Source organism: Amblyomma mixtum, chromosome 1 (assembly GCF_055824585.1).
Source record: "Amblyomma mixtum isolate Tamu chromosome 1, ASM5582458v1, whole genome shotgun sequence".
Lineage (NCBI taxonomy): Eukaryota > Metazoa > Arthropoda > Arachnida > Ixodida > Ixodidae > Amblyomma > Amblyomma mixtum.
The window spans coordinates 320,868,624-320,880,656 of NC_143012.1; the positions used below are offsets into that span (position 1 = coordinate 320,868,624).

The 12,033-nt window shown below is 47.3% G+C and overlaps 1 long non-coding RNA gene across 1 annotated transcript in view; it reads right to left on the bottom strand.

Annotated features, from left to right (window-relative positions):
• Window positions 1-1,567: 1,567 nt before the first annotated feature.
• Window positions 1,568-12,033, bottom strand: part of LOC149372672 (uncharacterized) — a 28,718-nt gene continuing 18,252 nt past the window's right edge. Inside the window, exon 3 of the long non-coding RNA XR_016290921.1 lies at window positions 1,568-1,601. This is a non-coding gene — a long non-coding RNA (uncharacterized LOC149372672). The remainder of the gene's footprint in view (window positions 1,602-12,033) is intronic.

Sequence of the window (12,033 nt, forward strand, 5' to 3'; positions counted from 1 at the left end):
CCAGCTGGCAAAGCAATAACTAGAGCTAGTGAATTTTACGTTGTGCAGTGCGCGCGCTAATACAGCAACAATACAAGACACGAAGATGTTGACAGTGCAGAGAGAGACAATGAGGAGTGCAGCCGCTGTATTGTGCGTACTTTCATGAATGTGCTAGATATTATGAGACGAAAGGGCACGCTGCTGCAGGTGCCTGAAAGATAGCAGCAAGCACACACTGGGCAGAAATACGAATCACACTGCGTACGCCCTTTTTCTCTTTTTGTTATGGAACATCAGGATATGAGTGCATTAAAAAAAAAACCGTACGTAGCGTTTTCGGATGCATTTCAGTATCAACATGCTGCTGCAGGTACCGTAGAAGTCCGCAATAGCAACCAAACACCGGCCAAACATCCGAAAGGCATCACGTACCCTTCTTTTTTTGTTTGCTGGACGTTTTGTTTTTCATGAACGTTCATGGAGCAAAACGTCCAGTAAAAAAAAAAAAGAGCGTGTGTACGTGGTGTCTCTCGGACTTCTGCGGTGCCTGCAGCAGCGTGCGCACTCCTCCCTCGAATTCGGAACAATGGGAAAGAAAAAAAGAAACTTCCTCCGCAGGAGCAACGGGCATCCGCCCTCTGGATACCCGGGGGGACAGCGAGAAGAAGAGCTGTGCGAAAAAGCACAGATCCTCCCCTTGTCCTCCACACACGGCGGCCAAGTTGTGACGCTGGTGGGATCACCAGGCGCAGTTTTTTCGACAGCGATCCGCTGTGCCTGCGCTGGGAATCGAACCAAGGTCGGTGGGGATATTCGCCCAAGCATTGCCAACTGGCGCGCTGACCACTCGGCTACCGTGCGGCTCTGGTTCTTGTCGGCGTCCGCGAGTGCTGATAGAAGGGAAGCGAAGAAGACCGAAAGCGAGCATGCGCGGGGGATGCGGTTACCTCGCTATCGGGCGTGCAGCGGCCGCACTAGGGCGGAAGTGCGATAGCGCGTGGGGCACCAGCCCCGTCATGGTGGTTCGTCCTTGCAGATAAAAGAAAGGTCAGAATGCCAAAGCCGCAACTTGAAACACGATCGGTGCGATTGTTCGGCGGTGAAAAAGGTGGCCGCGCGGCGAGGCAAGATGGCCGAGAACCTTTTGAACGGGAATGGCTTTGTTGTAGGTGTAGAAGCGCAAGCCAAAAACTTATGGGATGCTTTAGTGTACGTATACAGTAGCACGCAAAAGCGTTGGAGAGTTGTTACATTTGGGATTCCTGGTGCCCCGTATCGGTGAGATTGACAGGTCGGGAAGGGACCTGTCGGTAATTGCGCGCAAAGGAGCGTTGTTTCTGTGAGCGAAACGTATGTAACCTCCTGGTAATTAATGATTCGTGAATGGCAGACATTTTCTGGCATGTGCGTGGCCTACCGCACAGAGATGCTGCCGTATTAATAATGGCAGTGTCACGTGCATTGAATGAGGAATGCGTCATCGGAGTTGTAACGACCATATGTAATCTCCACCCTCGCAGGCAGTGGCACGGAGATTTCAGTCCCAGGGCGAGGACAAGGAGGTGCGTGGACATTCGTCGTGTTGGGGCCACTACCCAGCGTGGAGTGCTCTTTCACACCTGCACGAAGGGACAGCAGGATACAAGTTACTTCAAGAAACACAAGGTTGCAACGGCAGTGCCATCGCGAGAGACCACTTCAAATTCGCAGGAGTTCGTAGGATTTCAGGTGCTAGACAGAGTGTGATGGGTTTCATTTATTCATTATACACTGTTCACTTTCCATTTGAGATACTAGACTGTGTAACTGGTCTCTTTCGTTCAGTATGCACTGTTCATTTTCCATTTCAGGTACTAGAGAGTGTAATGGATATCATGTATTCGGTATACACTCTTTATTTTCCATTTCAGATACTAGACTGTGTAACTGGTCTCATTCGTTCGGTATACACTGTTCATTTTCCATTTCAGACACCAGGCTGTGTAACTGGTCTCTTTCGTTCGGAATACACTGTTCATTTTCCATTTCAGACACTAGGCTGTGTAACTGTTCTCTTTCGTTCGGTATACACTCTTTTTTTCCATTTCAGACACCAGGCTGTGTAACTGGTCTCTTTCGTTCAGTATACACTGTTCATTTTCCATCTCAGACACTAGACTGTGTAACTGGTCTCTTTCGTTCAGTATACGTTGTTCATTTTCCATTTCAGACACTAGACGATGTGATGTGTCCCATATATTCAGTACACACTGTTCTCTTTCCATTTCAGACACTGGACAGTGTAACTGGTCTCTTTCGACCAATTTGCCCTTTTCCTGTCTTGTTGCCTCTTTGGGTTAGTGCAACACGATTACGTGTGAGCGTTCATTGCTCGCGATATTTTTTCCGCTTCGGTCCGGCTGCAAGGACCGGAAATCTGTATTATATTTAATAAACAGTACACAGTGCTTCAACGCTTTGGCTGTATGTGTACAGCGATGTACTCCGTGCCATGTTGGTCCCATCAACGCTTACATGGCACCAATCGAGTTTCAGGTTGCGGCTTTCGCATTCCCAACTCTCTTTTATCTGCACGGACGAAATACCATGACGGTGCTGGTGCCCCACGCGGTATCGCACTTCCACACTAGTGCGGCCGCTCCACGTTCGACGCGTGGCATGTTTCTGCTGGCACGCGTGATCTCGAGATAACCGCATCCCCCGCGCATGCTCAGTTTCGGCCTGCTTCGCTTCCCTTCTGTCAGCACTCGCCGACGCCGTCAAAAGCCAGAGCCGCACGGTAGCCGAGTGGTTAGCGCGCCAGTTGGCAATGCTTGGGCGAATATCCCCACCGACGTTGGTTCGATTCCCAGCGCCGACACAGCGGATCGCTGTAGAAGAAAAACGGTGCCTGGTGGTCCCACCAGCGTCACAGCTCGGCCGCCGTGTGTGGAGGACAAGGGGAGGATCTGTGCTTAAAAGCACAGCTCTTCTTCTCGCTGTCCCCCGGGTATCCAGAGGGCGGATGCCCGTTGCTCCTGCGGAGATGTCCCCAGGGGAGGACGGTTTTTTTTTTTTTTCCCTCATCATTCGCGGGAGGAGTGCGCACGCTGCTGCAGGCACCGCAGAAGTCCACAGCAACCACACACTGATGAGATGTCCGAGAGACACCACGTACAAACGCTCTTTTTTTTTTTTACTGGACGTTTCGTTCCATGAACGTTCATGATAAACAAAACGTCCAATAAAAAAAAAAGTGTTCGTGGTGCCTTTCGGATTTCTTGCCAGTGTTTGGTTGCTATTGCGGACTTCTACGGTACCTGCAGCAGCATGCTGGTCGATACTGAAAGCTAACACTCCGATGCCGAATAAAATATTACAGAGGACACTTGAGCTCCACCTTGAAGGTGGCGCGATAGCATACCGGGTGTTTTTTTTTTTTTTTGAGAGGTTCAAAATTTTTAAAGAAAGGTAAATTCCTTTAGATTTATTTTAACCCTGGGGCTATACCGAGGGCTACGGCGGACAGCAGGTAAGAGGCAAGCTACTTTAATTACTTCGCTGATTAACTGAATACGCTAATTAACTTTTATTTTAGGGGATATGTTGTATTAGCAAAATTGGAGATCGTCTTCCAAACAGTCCAGCCAAGAAAAAAGATTTTCATGCAAAAATTTTTTGCGCGCGTAACGAAGCGAGAAAAAGTCACCCTGGTAGGCAGCTTCACACTGTAACACAGCGTCTGTGAGCGCCTGTGACGTAGCTCGCTCCGCCCTGCACTTTGTGTCAATGGCCGCATTTGTTTTTCCAGTCCCGGACTACTTGCTGGCAGGTCTGGGCTTCCGCTCGGACAGGAAAAGCGTCATGGTCACATGACCTACTTGCCATAGGCTGCTTTCGAACACGGCGCCAGAGCCGGGCTCCCCCTCGGTTACCGTACAAGGACGCTGTCATCTGCTAGCAGACGATGCAAGCCACGGCCACTACGACGCCGAAGCAACGCCGTGCGCTCGATCATGATACTGAGTCTATTTAAAGACTGTACTGTCAGCTTAGCGTAGGTGCATTACAGAACTCAGCTTCGGAGGTATGCTCGTCGCTACTGCTTGCGGCGAAGTTTGCACAAAGTAACCCAACTCGTTGCGGAAAGGCGGATAGACGAAAGCCTCCGCAAAAATGTTGACAACAAGCTCTATAGCTGCTCCAGTATACGAGTGGTTCACCTGCGATGCTTTCAGGTAAGCGTACAGACAGCATGTGGCAAAACAAGCGAACAAGAACCTCTTGACGACACGAGCAAACAATACGCGCTCGCAGCTCCGAACGCGCGTCCGTGTGCGGTGGATTTCAAGAAAATAAACGAAGATGCAAGAACAAAAAGTCTTGCGATGGCTCAGAGAGGAGCTACGGAGCTCATGTGAAGGCTTAACGCATGATATCGACCTCCAGGAACACGAAAAGCACTCAAAATGCACACGGAGTCTAACTTAATATGGCTGCCAGCGCGGCCCGCAGCTATCGTCTTCTGCCTTCTCAGCAGCCCCAAGCAGCCCGCGGACTGCCATAGGCTAAAAACGAACGCGTTGCTATGGCGATGCAAGCAGGTGGGCGGAGCTTTCGGGCTGCCCGAAAAAAACAAATACCGGACTCGAGTCCGCAAGTAGTCCCGGACAGTACGGGACTGAAAAACAAATGCGCCCAATGCGTTTTTGTTCCAGCGCGGCATTCCGAGAGGCCGCGGAGCGAAGCGAGATAAGCAGCGATAGCGCAGGGCGCAGTGAACTACGTCAGAGGCGCTCCCGCAGCTGCGTTACGGTGTGAAGATGCCTACCAGGCTGAATTTTTCGCGCCTCTTAACGTGCGTGTAAAATTTTTAATTGAAATTGTTTTTTCTCGGTTGGACTGTTTAGAGGACGATCTCCAATTCTGCGAATACAACATAGCCCCTAAAACAAAAATTAGAAATGTTAATTAACATATTTAGTTAATCAGCGAACTAATTAAAACAGTTTTCCTCTTGCCTGGCGCCCGCCGTAGCCTCCAGTATAGCCCCAGTGCTAAAATAAATCTAAAGCAATTTACCTTTTTTTTTAAATTTTGGGCCTTCTAAAAAAAAACACCCGGTATAGTTGGTTAGGCTTTCCATTCTGGTCAGTTTGGCACCTTTGAACAGATTTTGCATTTTTTTTTCATTGTTTCAACTACTTAATCGATCAATACTAATAGTAATAATAGTGAGTTTATGCTGCACGACGCGCTGAATCCTATGACACCATCCGGAACATTCCGCGGCAAACGGCTGGCATGACACGATCTTTTTTTTTATGCAACCCCCAATTATTGCCGGCACGAGGTGCTGTAGGGTAAAAGCACTCCTCTAGCTTAGAGCATATTCTTAAGAACTGTGCAGAGTCTTAGGTGAAATACCCTTATTCACAATCTGCAAGAATGGCGGCCACGCCTCCGAAGACAAGATTGAGCGATGATGATGATGAGAGGGAAACGTACCAAACGGTTTGCGGTTGCAACTAACCCCGCTCTTAATGCCGACGAGAAGCCTGAGTGGAGAGGTATTCTACGCAACCGTTCAGTATGCATTGCAGACCTACTTATACGGCACAGTCAACGAAAAACAATCGAATTGGAGCATACCCGTCGCTAACCGGATCTCACGGCGACAGAAATAATTAAGGAAAAGAAATTCGAAGAACGAAAGTACTTAGGAAACCCAGGCAGGCTGGTGTCACAACAGTGCCCCGTTCCCTGCCTCCTACTAGAAACACGTCAGCCCTGAGAAGAACTGCGCGACTATTAATAGCGAGTCTTCCATTAGATCTGATAACATGGTGAACGTATCCAGCCTGGCACTCAAATCATCGGAATGAGTTCCTCTCTACGTGTCTAACCTTCTACCCCATGACGGGAGAAATTTAGTCAGTTCCAATTATACCAGGATCCAGATAAGTTCGCATGGAACTTACGCCTGCGTGAGTGTTTCCAAAACCGCGAAACGGACCATGAAATGAACGTACCAAGGACACCCGGCAAATCATGGATTCCAGCCAAACACAGAGGTAAACATTTACATATGTATACATCACTGGTATTCAATAGCATTTCCTATCATCATATTCAAAATCTAAACCAAAAGCAGCCCACAACAACCCCTTAAGTCTTCAAGCCTGTGGACCAAGGCGACGCTATCGTTGTTAAGGACAAGACCGATTACTTAAAGGAAGGTTTCTGACAATTCCAAAATAAACACTTTTACACTGAACTCACTGGCGACCCCATAGGAGACTTCGAAGTCGAAGTTAACAATCAGATAACATCTCTCCATCAAAAACAAAAGATGTCCCAGGATATGTTCAAAGCAATGAAACCGGCCAGACCAGTCCCCGCACGGTTCTACCTCCTCTCGAAAATTCACAAACCAAACCGTCCCGACCGTCCCATTGTCTCAAGTAACAGCGAAAGAAGCTCCGAGGAATATGCACTCGTCCCACTATGACCAGCGCCGCAGAACACGTGCGATGGCACTCCATCGAGTGTACGGCTCCGAGCCAGACGCCGTATGGGTGGACGCTGCCTGCACGGATGATGAAGCGACAGCGGGTGTGGTGGCCTCCTCACACTACCTCTCCCTCCAGACACCTCCCCAGAGGCTGCAGAGGAAGCCGCCACTGCGCTTGATATCACCCGCACGGAAGCCCGGTACATTTTAAGTGACTCGAAAACTGCGATTCTAAATTTTGCTCGATACCGAGTCTAAGTCCCTGCTTTTGGCATACTGGACTCACCCGATGCACCCCCACCCCGCCAAATGGAGCTGATATGGATGCCTGCGTACTCCGGGAATCCCGGATACGAGGCCGCCAACCATTTAGCCCGAGGTTCTTTAGACCGGGCTCAGGTGGTCTCGGATCGGGGATTCACGGAGAAGCGCATGCACTCGTTCAGCGTGCTGACGTAGGCCTACAGGGCCTCACGCCAGTTCTGCCCCCTCCCTAGATAACAAACAAGCAACACTCTGGTACAGACTACACACTCTCTCCCTTCACTCCTTCCCTATGCTCAGAACCCTTCGCCTCTGCCCGGCGGAGCCTCCCCCGCGGGACCTAGAGAACCTCAAGACATGGGAGGACTGGGAGACCCGGCTGGGCTGCCAGTGTTATCGACCTTAGTATCCTAACACTTGAGTGCAGTGGTGTCGTGCGGGGACCCTGGGGCGTGCCCCGAATTTCTCTTACAATAAAGTTTTTTCTTTTTTCATTTATCCCCCCCCCCCCTTGTCCGTGTTCGTTCTTCGTTCGTCCTGTCCACCCTTGCGCCTTGTACCAATTGGGATATTCGTAAACCGCCATTCATAATCTGAGAAAACCTGCCATAAGCGCTCCACCCCATTCTTATTCTTCTAGTTATTATCCACTCATGACCCGTTCTACACTGACTGTCTAACTCATTGATCATGCTTTTCACTTCATCTCCTGGGTGACTTAGGAAGGCAGTGACATCTGTGGATCGGATACTACTTGCATACACTCCATTTACAGTTATCCCCAACTGTTCCCAAACCAGGTCTGGGAATACCTCCTGTAAACAGGCCGTGAATAGCATTGGCGAAATCATGTCTGCCTACCTGACGCCCTTCTTTATTAGAATTTTATTGCTGACTTTATGGAGGACTATGGTAGCTGTGCAGCTGCTATAGACGTCTTCCAGTCTTTACGACACATATATTATTGTATCAAGGCGCGGTGCTTGGCTTGCTGTGTGCGTCGTAAGGGCGCTTGATCATCATCACCAGTCTGACTGCGCCCCCTGCAGGGCAAATGCATTTCTCATGTCGCTCCAATTAACCCTGTCCTTTGCCAGTTGCGACCACCGCCCACTGCTACGCTTGCCTCCTCTTGAAATCCATTCCATTACCCTTAAGGACCAGCGGTTATCCTGCCTTCGAATTACATGCTCTCCTCAAGCCCATTTGTTCCTTGTGATTCCAACTAGGATGTTATTAACCCGCGTTTGTTCCCTCACCCACTCTTCCTGCTTCAAGGGTCTTAACTTCACACCTATCATTTTTCTTTCCATGGCTCGCCGCGTTGTCCTTAACTTAAGCTGAACGGTTTTTTGTTTCGGTATCAAATGGTGAATTGCCGTTGATGATCTCAGAGGACCTGCCATATGCGCTCCACCCCATTCTTATTCTTCGAGTTATTTTCCTTTCCCTTTCATCAGCAGCTACTACCTGCCCTAAGTGCACGTACTCAATTACCACTTACAGCACACCGCTACAAATTGTGAACTGCTGTTCGCTTGCTAGACTGTTCAACACTACTTTGGTTTTACGCAGACGATACGATTGTCTTGTCTCAAGGTTACCGCTTCTCAGACGCAAGCTCCCAAATGCAAAATGCAGTTAGTGTAAACGTCTCTAAAACAGCTTATCTCTTTCCACAATCATTTGAAGAAAGTTTAACTCTTCCACTACTGTTGCACTCGCTCGCTGGTTCCGCATGGCTCATCTGTTAAATGTTCGGATGCCTTACTTGACACTGAGTTCGCCTGGAATGACCGCCTGATTTATGTATGCTAATGACTTACGATTCTCGAATTTTAACGTCCTGCTCACAGAACCGTATTCTGAGCCATTCTTGGTCTCATACATCCTCATCATCAACCTGACTACGCCTACTGCAAGGCAAAGGCCTCTGCCATGTCCCTCAAATTAACTCTGTCTTATCCCCAACTGTTCCCAAATCAGGCATCGGAATACCTCGTGCAAACAGGCGGTGAATAGCATTTGAGGAATCGTGTCTCCCTGCCTCACACACTTCCTTATTGGAATTTTATTGCTGACCTTATAGAGGAATGCGGTAGCTGTGCTGTGCAGTTGTTATAGATATCTTCCAATATTTTCACATAACACTCTTCTACACCCTTCATCCACAATTGCTGCACGACAGCTGAGATTTCCGCTGAGTCAAACGCTTTCTCGTAATCAATTAACGCGATATACCAGATGTCCCTGCTAAATGTAACCAAGCTTTTAAAAAACACACGGTGGCCTAGCCGTCTGAAACCAAATGAGGGTTGTTTATAGTCGCGTGACCTAGTCTGCAGTATTTTTTCGTTCTTCAAGGTTGACGAATTAGTTAAGCTTAATTAACTAACTTTTTAATTATTGACTTGAGGAACACGGTGTCAATGGAGAAGTTGTAGATCGCTTTGAGAAACAGCTTACTGAGACATTTGCAGCAAAGTAATATTTACGTAAAGCAGTTTTTTTACCAGCCTTTAACCATAACCCGCACAATAAGGAAAAGCTTCCACATGACAACTGTGCCACTTCAACGTCCCAAGACGCGCCTTAAAGAATAAAATCCATTTTTTCTGAAGTCCTCTCCTCGATGAGACTTTGGGTGCACATTGGGGCAGAGAAGTGAGCGAGCAGCTGGTCACGTGACAACTTTCTTTTAATGCCAATAAATGAATCTACGTAAATCGTAACTTGACAGAAACAGCACTACTAGCGGTTTTTCGGGGTGATCTAAAACTTTTGTATTGACACCTTCTTCCTGAAGTCAATAATTAAAAAGTTAGCTAATTAAACTTATCTAATTAATTAACTTTGAAGGGCGAAGAAATACTCAAGACTAGGCCACGTGACTTATGAACAACTCTCAGTTGGTTTCACTAGACTATGACACTTCGCCTTTTTTAAAAGTTTGGTTACATTTAGCTGGGACACCCGGTATATATAGGGTTTGGTTATATTCTGCTCATTTCTCTATCACCTGATCAATAGTATGAATATGGTCTGTGTGAAGTGTTCTTTTCAAAAGCCTGCTTGATCATTCAGTTGACTGAAATCTAAGGTTATACCTACTATTAGCGATTACTTCAGTAAATACCTTATAGGCAACGGACAGTAAACTGACCAGCCTGTAATTTTTCAAGTCCTTGACGTCTCCTTTTCTATGAATTAATGTTCGCGTTCTTTCAAGCTTCTGTTTTGACGCTACCCTATTCTTCTTGCCATTGTTGGGAGTTTTCGTACCATGTGCCACTGCACACACACTAATGCATTTCTATACATTACCGACTTCCCTAAAAATGTAACATCTTCAATAGGACTCTTTGCAGACGACTGTGTGGTCTACAGTGAATTAAACAATACTAATGACGTTCCATCACTCCAGGCAAAGCTAATACCTATCTCTAATTGGTGTTCGCAATGGCAAATGACGCTTAACGCGGCTATGTGTAATGTAATGCACATTTGCGTCGCAGAAATTCATGCTACGTTTCCTATTTTATTTCTTTTTCTATTCTGACGCCCCTAACAACTTACAAACATCTCGGCGTCATTCTAACCGCATGCTTGGACATCTGAAATTTAATTTTTATTTAGCACCGGCACCTGTCAAGCTTCTTGTGTACAAGTCACGTGTCCGTGCTAAATTCGAATATGCTAACTCTGTTATGCTAATAGGGTCAGGACAACCATAGACTTACATCAACCGAATTGTTGGTTTGGTTTATTGGGGTTTGACGTCCCAAAGCGACTCAGGCTATGAGGGACGCCGTAGTGAAGGGCTCCGGAGATCTCGATCACCTGGGGTTCTTTAATGTGCTGTGACATCGCACGGTACACGCGCCTCTAGAATTTCGCCTTCATCGAAATTCGAACCCGCGTCTTTCGGGTCAGCAGTCGAGCGCCGTAACCACTGAGCCACCGCGGCGGGGCCAATCAACCAAATGATCAGGCAGGCTTTCGTAAAGGATACTGGATGGTAGACCATATTCACGCTCTCAATCAGGTGATAGAGAAATGCGCAGAATATAACCAGCCCCTATATATAGCGTTCATCGATTACGAGAAAGCATTCGACTCGGTAGAAAACTCAGCTGTCATTCAGGCATTGCGGATTAAGGGTGTAGAAGAGTTTTATGTGAAAACATTGGAAGATAATTATAACGATTGCACATCTACCATAGTCCTCCATAAAGTCAGCAATAAAATTCCAATACGGAAGGGTGTCCGGCAGGGAGACATGATCTCGCCTATGCTATTCACTGCCTGTTTACAGGAGGTATTCTGGGGCCTGAAGTGGGAGCAGTTGGGGATAAGAGTTAATGGAGAATACCTAAGTAATTTATGATTATTTGAATTAATTGGAGAGACATGGGAGAGGCCTTTTCCCTGCAGTGGCCGTAGTCAGGCTGATGATGTTATTGATGACCTGGAAGCAGTACAGAGCCGAGCTGCCCGTCTTATCACCCGTAACTATGACGGGCTGTCGAGGGTCAATGAAATAAAAAAAATAATTGTCCCTAACCCCTCTTTTCCTTAGCAGGGCAGTATCACTCATGTGTCTTCACACTTCACGGACTCAAGGGCCAGCTTACACGAAAAAACTGCCTAGTTTCCAGTGTTACCTTTTCCGCAGCATAAAAACATTCGTTTTTGAGGAACGGAAATGCCGCTCTAACTTCCTGACGTCTCGATAGACACCCGAACCTCGCCGAAATAGAAGTAATAAAGGAGGGAAGAAATGTGTACTCTGGTAAGGCAATACGTCAACCTAGGTCACGTAGTGACCGCTATTCCGGATCATGAAAGGGAAGACAAATTTTTATCTCCTGGCTTGTTATATCTATTCTCAGAACAAATCCCATCAAATTCTGGTGTATCCTCTACCCTATAGACATAAATCTAATCGGCTCGATTAGATTTATTAGATTAGATTAGACGTTTAATATCTACCCCATCATTGCACACGGTAAGTATTCCTGATGATCGTACGATAGCCCAAATTGTTCCCATCTTCAAAACAGTTGATTGCGCATGCCCAGCTATCATATTGCCACGTATCATTGTAGCATCCGTTCGTTCGCGCAAGCTCGCAGAAAACGGGTGTTATCATTTTTGTTCGTGACGCGAGAAACGACCGGACTTATCTCGATTGTTCACAGCCATGAACAGCTGCATCTACGTGTTTCTAGATTACTCTAGATGATCTCGACCTGTTATCTCGAAGTTTCCTTGCCGGCTTTAAATTGAACGAT